This window comes from Nanorana parkeri, unplaced genomic scaffold (genome assembly GCF_000935625.1).
Source record: "Nanorana parkeri isolate BGI_ZX_2015 unplaced genomic scaffold, ASM93562v1 scaffold1105, whole genome shotgun sequence".
In the NCBI taxonomy this organism is placed as follows: domain Eukaryota; kingdom Metazoa; phylum Chordata; class Amphibia; order Anura; family Dicroglossidae; genus Nanorana; species Nanorana parkeri.
The window spans coordinates 513,975-524,618 of NW_017307373.1; positions in this window are offsets into that span (position 1 = coordinate 513,975).

The following is a 10,644-nucleotide window of genomic DNA, read 5'->3' on the forward strand; positions in this document are numbered from 1 at the left end:
ACTTCCTAAAGAAAACAACCCCCCCCCCCCCCACACTGTATACATTAGCTTCATTCATTCTCCATTCTGGCCCTGTTTCAACCCTCTTCAACCCCCTTATCCTGCACATCTGTACATCAACAACTTCATCTCCCTCCTCCCACTGTATGTGAACCATTCCTTAATCCCTTCACCTCTGCCTCCCTATGTGTATCACCTTTACATTTATTATATCTAGTGCACCAATACCAAGCTCCATGTTGTAATCCCCCCAATACTGTCATGCTTCTTCATTTACCAAATATTGTGGCAAAAAATCAATTCACCTTAAAGAGTCTACTTTCCAAAACGTGATAGTTTAGGGGGTTTTTTTTGTATTGTCCTGACATTTGTATTCGATATGTTTCATAACAAGGGAAAGAGTTTTTTTCATCTTTTTGGTCTTTTTTCTCCTTTATATAGTAAAACATTTAAAAAAGTGGTTATTACATACCACAAAATAAACTTTTTATATGTTTAAAAAAGTATATCAATTTAGTTTTGTTACAGTGTTGTGTGCTGGAGTATTTCTCTAACTTTCACAGCAGGGTTGTAATGAAGAGGGTTATAATGCCAGTACTGAATTGGTTAATGTGGAATAATCATCCTCATTTGCCAGTCGATCCGTGGAGGCTGTATACGATTTTCAGTTTAAGCTGGATTCATTATAACGTGTAGAGCCAGTAACCAAATTTGTCACTGCATTTCTGTCCAAAAAAGATTTAAATATGATATAATATTGTCTGTAATAATTATATTTGATAATAACAGGCAATTAATTACATCTCCAACTCTAGACAACAAGTAAAAATCGTTGAGGTTCTAATTCTGTCCAGAAAACTTTGCTGCTGTGCTTAAAGTTAAAAAAAATATTATTACTTTACTATTAGTTAAAAAGTATACATTATATTCTATAGCTTGTCCTGACATTGTGATTCTGGTGGAAAGCACTTTAAACTCATTTACTAACGAAATAAAAGGGGTTTTTTTTTGCACTTTTTACTAATGCAACACTAATAATCAAATAAGTTAATTAATTAATTAAAACAATGAAAAAAATAAACAAAAGTTTAAATATTAATAGTTAGAAGAATCGAAATAAATACAAATAAAATCAGCAGGAAAATATTAACTAAGGGGAGAAGGGAAATAATTAATTAATTAGGGCTTTGTATGGTAAACTAAGGGCTAATAAGAGTGGGTGGCTACTTTTGTTCTCCATGGTCCCTGTGTGTGTTGTAAAGTAGCCACTCCCATGATGTACTAGAATCTCACTTATAGATTACTAATTTGTCTTGAGATTGTCATCCATCACAGGAGCAGTGACTGCTTTATAACACACACAGTGACCATGGGGAACAAAATTAGCCACCCTCCAGAAGGAAGGACAGTGTCAGCACCAATTCAGAGATTATGTGAGGATCTATAGCTGAGTGATTCACAAATAAGATAAATTTTTGTTCCTAGTTAAGGTCGGTGGATGCATTTTTAAGGTTTAACTCTTGAGTTTAGTGTCACTTTAAGGCTTACATTTCAAATTGGACTTCAATGAGCCTTAAAGGAGAACTATGGGGTTAGGGCTTTTCCCCATAGTTCTCCTTAGGGTGAGGCGAGGACACAAACTAGCGTTCTCCCGTCACCCTAAGCTCAGTATAGCGCGAGCTACAGCTGACGGTATACTGAGACGCCATAGTATACCGCGAGCTACAGCTCGCGGTATACTGAGACGCCGCAGTACAAAAGCACTCACCTTATAGTTCTCCTTTAAAAGAAAAAAGTTACCAATATATGGTTATTAAGCATTTCATGGGCATATAGCTGTCTTCCAGTACCTGACTGTTTATATACGGTGCTCCAGTGACCAGATCATCTGGAGTTTTCCCTAAGCAGCTATTATAATAATGTTTAGCTTGTGGTGGTCAAGCATCCTGTACTGAATTTTCTAATCAGCCCTATAAGGAATTCAGGGCACATAGCCTTAGCTACAACTTTTGGCCTTAAGCTGAACAAGTTAATTATGGCCACAGTCATGTAGAAAGGGAGCCCAGAAGCAAAAGTGGTAGATAACACTGCTAAAACACCTAAGGTATGTAAACAGCTAGCAGAAGCTTAACACGTCAGTATCCAACCAATACTACATGGACAGTTTTGGTTAGACATTTTTTTTTAATATGCGAAGCATAGCAGAAGGCAATGTATCTTTGGGATTATTGTTATTGATTTATATATTCTCCAGCATCACCCAGATCATTACACAAAGTGAGGGATTACAAGGGCTAAAACAATAACAGCAAAGTCAAGCTTTCCTAAGAGATATATGCTTTTACTGATGACCTCATTGAGAAAATTCTGAGTGCCTGGCTGTTATTCAGAATCACTGGCTTTAAAGCATATCTTAATTCAGAAACACAAATGTAATACATTGCACCTTATAACTCCTTAGATGTGGTGGATGCATTCGGTTTTTTTTTCCTGTTTTTTTCTTTATTGTCAACAGGCATGAGGTGTTCTACCTGTAGTTCACAAAAGGTAACTAAAAGGGAGTTACAAGGACACAGGTTTTCTGGCAGGATCATCAGGTGATTTTCTTGGAAATTGTAACAGGAGAAAATTAACTTTGCCTAAAAATAAGAAAACTAAGGCTGCCACTACATTTAAGGACTGTTAAGCTGCACTATATTACATTTTGTTTGATGGTTTATATATCCTTTAATACTTTCTGAGTCACTAACCAGGATCAAGTGTGCAAGTAACAGTATACAAGCGAAAAGATGGACACCATCACTCCGAAGCAAATCCAGTATGTCTATTTATTCACGTACTTGTTGCATAGTCAATTAGTGTTTGACTATGCAACAGGTACTTGAATAAATAGATGTACTGGATTTGATTCGGAGTGCCGGTGTCCATCTTTTTGCTTGTATATTTTGAGTGGAGCCACCCGTTGATACCCGTTGCACCCACCTCTTATCTGATGGAGCAGCAGTTCTGAGTGTGATGGGTATGTGGACTGAAACCAGTCACAGTAAAGTCATACGTCTTTATCTGTACACTCATTGCAGGCCATTGGGGTTGTTTTACTAAAGGCAAATGGGCTGCTCACTTTCCAAGGGAGTTTGCACTTTGCAGGGGAAGTTTCCTTTTAGGTTAGACTCCAGAGACAGAGACATTATCCTGCCCCTGTACAAAGCATTAGTAAGACCTCATCTGGAATATGCAATTCAGTTTTGGGCACCAGTTCAGAATGTTGTGGAACTGGAGAAAGTGCAGCGAAGGGCGACCAAACTCAAAAGAGGCATGAAGGAGCTCAGCTATGAGGAGCGATTAGCTGACCTGAATTTGTTCTCTCTGGAGAAGAGGCGATTAAGGGGGGACATGATCACCATGTATAAATACATAAATGGTCCATATAAAGAGCTTGGTTCCAAATTATTCACGTTAAGGTCACTGCAAAGGACAAGGGGGCACTCTTTGCGTCTGGAGGAAAAGAGGTTTAACCTTTGCATACGGAAAGGATTCTTCACAGTTAGAGCTGTGAAAATGTGGAATAGACTCCCCCAGGAGCTTGTTCAAGCTGGCTCGGTTAATTGTTTTAAAAAACATCTGGATGTATTCCTAAATGCACAGAACATTACTCGTTATTGAGTTCTTATAGGTATATTAAGCATGAGAGAGCGTTGATCCAGGGAATATCTGATTGCCTTATGGGATCAGGAAGGAATTTTTTCCCCTGTTGGAGCAAATTGAACCGTGCTTTATAGGGGTTTTTTGCCTTCCTCTGGATCAACATTGGGTGATTGTGGGCATATCGTTCTGTTTAGGCTTTTCTTCTTTTTTTTCTTATCTGTATAGGTTGGACTCGATGGACTTGTGTCTTTTTTCAACCTGACTAACTATGTAACTATGTTAGTGAATGAGGTGAAGCTCTGCCGACATCCATTATCCAATCATGTGCAAGAAAAAAAGACAGTTTTTTTTAAAGTTTACTTGCATGTGATTGGGTATTTGCAAAGTGAAGTTGAATCACTTTCACTTAATAGGAGGAAGATTCCCATGCAAAGTGCAAATTCCATTGCAAAGTGAACTGCCTATTTGCCTTTATTAAATAAACCCCATTGACTTAAAGCTTTGTTGCAAGAGAATCATGACACCCAAGGAATCAGCATTTACAGAATGAAATGTTAGGAGAAGAGGACTATTTTTGGAATGGTCTCTTATAAAGCATACAAAAAATACTAAGGATAGAAGCCCCGCTCAACAAATCCTGAAATCTAAAAGGAAAACAAATTCAGAAAAGCTAAATCAGAGGTTCTTAATCATTGTACATTTACAGCTCCCCTAATTGATTGCTCAATATGTCCCCATACCCCTTCACCAGACTGTCCAAACCATCATAATTAACAGACCTATTAGGTTCCTCTAAGACTTCAAAAGATGTCAAAAGCTTGTAGTTACTTTACATTTGGATAGGTAGAAACAGAACAGCAGAAGCTGTGTTGTAAAACTTGTACCTGTAAACTGATGGTAGAAATCAAGGAAAGCAAATTCAGAAAGAGTGGTTGCTACATAGATAGAATATAATGGTGATAAAGGACAGGGGGGTACGGCCATCACTAATGTGAGGGGCCCAGACGGCTAGGGGGGCCCGTGCTCTGACCGAGCAATGTTTTACTATAAATTAATATATACAGGGAAGTTGGTACAGTCCCGGGCCCCCCCTGTACAATTGGTATGTTCCGTCTGTGCAGGAAGGGTTTTTTTTTTTACTTTTCAAAGCGCGGAGCAAGGCATCCAGGAGAGGAGCACAACTGCTGGACTGTTAAGGTAAGTTTTTTTAAAAGCAGCTGCCGACGGAGGAGGTGTTTAGAGACACACACTAAGGTGGAGGAGAAAGGGGGGGGCATTTGCAGAGACACAACTAAGCCCAGAGTCCGGGGGGTCACTAATCCCAGAGTCCGGGGGGTCACTAATCCCAGAGTCCGGGAGGTCACTAATCCCAGAGATAAGGGGTTCACTAAGCCCAGAGTGCAGCGCATCACGAAGCCCAGATCCAGCAGGTCACTAAGCCCAGCGAGTCACTAAGGGTTAGTTCACACCATAAGCAGTGCGTTCTGGTCTGATTCTGGCCGGAATGCATTGCCCGCATTGCAGCCGGCTCACTTATTTGCTGGGCTGGAGGGGGCGTGGTGGTCCATTGAAGTGAATGGCACCATAGCCACGCGCTCTGGCCGAAATGCGTTTGCCCGCACGGGATCGCAAGCCACATCGTGCCTGCAGTGCGTTTGGGTGCGGTGTGATCAAAATAGTGCTTGCAGCATTTGTTTTTGTCACATCCAATGTTTTTATCATTGGATGTAACTAAAGAAAGGAGCACACAGGAAATTTGAGTGGCTCAGTTAGTGATTCACTTTGGTGTGAGTAGTATGTAGTAGCAATTAATCACCATTATATTCTATCTGTGTAGCCCATACTCTTGAAAGCCAATTGTTCCATCTGTGTAGTGATCGATCAGCTGCTAGCAATTCCATCAGCATGATTGCACTGCTAAAAATATTTTATGAATACATTTTCAGACGAGCTTTGTCACTGAAGTACAGATGTTTGGCATCTTTTTATTCTTCTGGTATTCTTTTTAAAATTGTTTGTGGACATGGAAAGTCTGATTCAGTAATGTGCATGAGAAGTTGATGGTTCCCAAGCAGCAGTACATGGTTACATAGTTACATAGTAGGTAAGATTCTAGAGCTGCAACAGTTAATCGATTTAGTCGATTAAAATCGACAATTAAAAAAAAAAAATCCGATTAATCGATTAATCGAACTTAATAATCGGCTAACTAATCGATTATGAAAATAATCATTAGCTGCAGCTCTATAAGGTTGAATAAAGACCAAGGTCGATCCAGTTCAACTTATGCATGTACTGTATGCGTTTCTGTATTTATCTTGCTCTAACACTTCCCATAACCCTATAGATTAAGCAAAGAAGAAACTCATCCAGAAGTTTCTTAAATTTATCATTGCTATCAGCGGATACCACCGCCTGTGAAAGGGTATTCCAAAATGTCACCACTCTCACAGTAAAGAAAACCCTACGACTTCTAAGATTGAACCCCCTCTCTTCTAACCTCATGTTGTGTCCCTGGGTTCTCAATACAATTTTCGGATTGAACAATTTGTTCCGAATATCGTGGCCCCCATTGATGATTTTGAAGCCTGCAATAAGCTCTCTTCTTTATCACCTCTTCTCTAAGGTGAATTAGTTTACATTTTGAATGCGGTTTTCTATGCCTTTAGTAAAGTTTGTAGCCCTTCTCTGAACTTTCTCTAGTTCCAGGACGTCCTTCCAGTGAGTCAGTGACCAGAACTGCACCGCATACTCTAGCTGAGGCCGAACCAGTGATTTATAGAGTGGAAGTATTACTCTTCTATGCCTTGCTACAATCCCTCTTTTAATGCACGCCAGTATCTTGTTAGCTTTGCTGGCTGCTGCTTGGCATTACATACTATTGCCAAATCTGTGATCTATGAGCACCCCCAGGTCTTTTTCCAAGTCCGACTTCCCTAATGAAGTACCCCCATGTGGTAGTCTGCGCCCACATTCTTTGCTCCCATGTGCATGAGCTTACATATTTCAACATTAAATCACTTTTCCCCCCTTGTAGCCCATGCCTCAATTTTATTTAGGTCCTGTTGAAGTGCAAATCTCTCCTGTTCAGAACTTACTGCCCTACATAGTTTTGTATTGTCTGCAAAAACTGAAACCGAACTATTTAGTCCAATCTCTATGTCGTGAATGTATAAGATGAACAGGATCGGTCCCAGGACTGAACCCTGAGGCACCCCACTCACAACCTTTGCCCAACTAGAAAATGACCCATTTATTACTACCCTCTGCATCTGTTCTGGCAGACAGTTTTCCAACCATGTACATACAATTCCATCTAGACCTATATATCTTAGTTTACAAAGTAAACGTTGGTGGGGTACTGTATTGAATTCTTTAGCAAAGTCCAGATACACCACTCATGTAGTAGCAATTTTATTTTTAGATCTTTAATATAGTTATTCCTAATCTACCCAATAGTCACTTGAATTCTAAGCAATCTTGATATTGAAATTTAAGAATGAACCTGTGAAAATCAGCATCCCTGTCTGATCAGCAAGCATAAACCCGCAGTGCCACTATAGGACGTAAGTAGAATATATAACGAAGGTTTCAGACTAAAAGGCCTGCAAAGGGGGTTTCCCCTATAGAAAGGCTTATTGTTGAAATCACAAGAACAAGGCCAAGAGTAGCTAGTAATTTTCTGATCTCCAGTATACCAAGTGTCCTTGCCATTGGCGTCCTCTATACTCATAATGAACTTATTAGATTTTTAATACATGAACAGAGTTGTAAGTGTTTTGTCTTTTTATTCCCTTAAAACCCTATATAATTCAAATCATTTACATTTGTCCATATAGTAATCTCTTTCCCATTGATGGTTTGAGAGCCAGCAAACATGAGTCTGAACGCATCCTACAAGGCCATTATCTGCTTCTTGCTCACCTACTCACTTAATAGCATAATTACTACAATCGCTGAGGCTTAAGATAAACTAAATTGCTTTTTATAGGCTTTGCATACCATGCACCAAAATGATTTTCTAAAAAAGAGATGTAAAACTCAATTATAAGCAGAGGCAGATGGGATAAAAATGTAGACAATGTCAGCTGACTAATCCTTTCACTCACTTTATTGTTATGAAGAGCTCCAGATGACAACATGTTTGAAAATCCTTAAGGCTAGTTATACCAACACCTAATAGACAAAAAAGGACTGTCATTACAATGACCATAAACTAGCCCTCTGGTTCCAGTACTAACTTCAAATCATTGATTAATTATACCAGCAACATGAACACTGCACACCGAGATGCCAAATAATACTCTTCCTTTATTAAAATGGCCAGCAGAAACAAGTTCTGACTGACGCATTTCACGCTAGGAACAGCACTTTCTCATTGTTGTTTTCACAATGTATTGCCAAACCTTTAGAGATCTGGAGGGTTTTGTACAGTATTTATTCTCATATTCCATGCATAAAGAGGACGCTGTGCCCACAAAAAGGTGTGCAGAGGGTGAAGGACTAGTAACCAGTATTGCCTGTAGTCTACCTGCAGCTGATCTTTCTTCCATTGCTGACTTACCATGCCTTATTCTGCACTGTGTCTCAGTCAGTGTGAGGCAGATAACTTAGAGTCACAAGGCTTTGCTTCACCAAGTTAGAGCCTTTAGCAAGGAGAACAGCAGAACAGTATCAACATCACCAAATGATTCTCCAAATATCCTGAAATTAGCAGTCAGAGGCAGCAGTGCCTTACATCTCACACTGCAGATATATAGCTATGAGCCTGTAGACAGATGAGTGCATGGGAACAGTCACATGCCAGGAAATGCACTTCTATTATTCAAGAGGATTCAAGACAAAAGGTAAATATTTTAGGCTAGTGCTTAGGCACAATTATTATTTCTAGATGTTTCCTATAACATAGCAAATCTTCCCTTTTTTAATTTCTCCTGCTCTAGATATATAACAATACCTTGAATTAAGCCATCCTGCTTGTTAGGCTATCATTAGCAGCACAATAGGAACCATGACACCCATCATCTAATACTATAAAACATGGTAGTTTAAAGCTTAAACTACCATGCTTAAAGTTTAAATAGATAGATACAGTATATAAAGCTGTTTTACCTGATGGTCTGTGATTTAAACTGCACATAAACCTAATGAGCTTGCCCGTCACACTTTTTAATGCTGACTGTGTTCACATGCCTGTATGCAAAGCCTTGCAACAAGCAAAGGTCATGCTCCCAGCTCTAGAAACTAGTCAGCATGGGGCATGTCAGACCTCTGCAGAGAGACCACTGCTTCCGCATAAAAAGCAAGGGTCCTTATCAGGCTTTTGTACATCTTTAAACATCTATGTCTGTGAAGGTTCTCATTGATCCAGGTCATGGTATATCTGTAAAAAATAAGTGAAGGCAACTGGACTTGCAGTATTTTTCTTGAAGATGTTTCACATGTCATCCAACCATAGAGGTGGGGGGTGAGACATCTATTGTCTGCCACATACAATGCTGTTTTAACACTTCCTAGACTCCAATTATGCAAATGAAATCAACACCTGGTTGTGACTAACAGATCTGTGGATTGGAGCAACATTCACCATATTTATTCCCAGATAATTTTTGTACAAGCCATTCTGAATTGAGAAAGCTGGTTGAATGACCAGTGAAACGTATTCAAGAAAAATACAGCAAATCCAGTTGACTTGACTTATTTTTTACAGATATCTTTTTTTTTTTTGCATGTCAATTTTTTATTTGGCAAAATTACATAACATAAGGTAATTTACAGTAGATTACAATATGTTTTGTGGTTAAACAGTAGAACTAAGCAGTAATGGCATTAATGACATTAATGACAGCCTACCAAGCGTAGGTTTAGATATCACTGAAAAGAGAACAAAGTGTGAAATAAACCATAGGTAAAAATAAAAACAGATAATATTGATTATGACTAATATCAGGTCTATGTGTATATAAATTCACAAATTCCACCAAGCAAGTGATCTGCAGTTGATAAGTAAAAAGTTGTTGGTCAATGATAAGGATAAGGATGTTCAGGGGATAAGAGTTACAATAGCAATTCATCTTGTCTCAGGGGATTACAGATATCTTTAAACATCCTTTTTGGTTGATGTAAACTAAAGTTTAGTTGGGCTTTAAGAAAAAGTTTAACGTATACTGTAACTAGAAATTAAAGTAGCTGAACATGGGTGAAAATGCATCAAGACTATATGGTTATAATGTTATTGCTAAACTTTGTTACACATTCATTGCTTCAGTATTCTTAAAATTGGTTTTGGATTGCATCATATAGTATGCGACCAGAGAATAATCCCATGTATATTTTAAGATTTACATTCCAGAGACTAATAACCTAAATAAATACACAGCCCCCGGGCTTAAACTTTAGCTTGAGAACTGCTTTGTTGGTATTTGTAAATTAAAATGTTGCACTGCAGACAGGAATCCTACCACAAATATCACCTATAAAACAATAATATTATTTATAATAGACATACAGTGTCATCTAATGAAAACATCAAATTTTAACCAAGTACTCTGTAATGTGCTTTGTAAACTTAATAAATTAGAGCTTCCTGCAATAGTTAGTATTAACATTAGAAACTGAGACAATTCGAAAGCTAAACTCCAGGCATATAATAAAAACACAATTTAGTCAAGTTATGTATTAATTAAAAAAACATGAAATGTGTTTTTACATTGAACTTCAATAAGTGCATAATATTAGCCGGCTGTAAAGCCCTGCACAGCAGCTAAAAAAATACCGGGAGAGGAAGAGGCAGTACTCTGAGCCAGTCAGGCTATATTACTGAGCACAGTGCTGGTAGTCCATCACAGGGAACATGCATTTTGTTGAGGAATGGTTGCGAATGATTACATTAATGTATTCCTGCTCCCCCATTGTCCAGTCACAAAATTAGTTTGCAAATCCAAATGTTTAGATCATGTTTATATGTATTTCAACAGGGTGTTGAGCATACTATCTAGA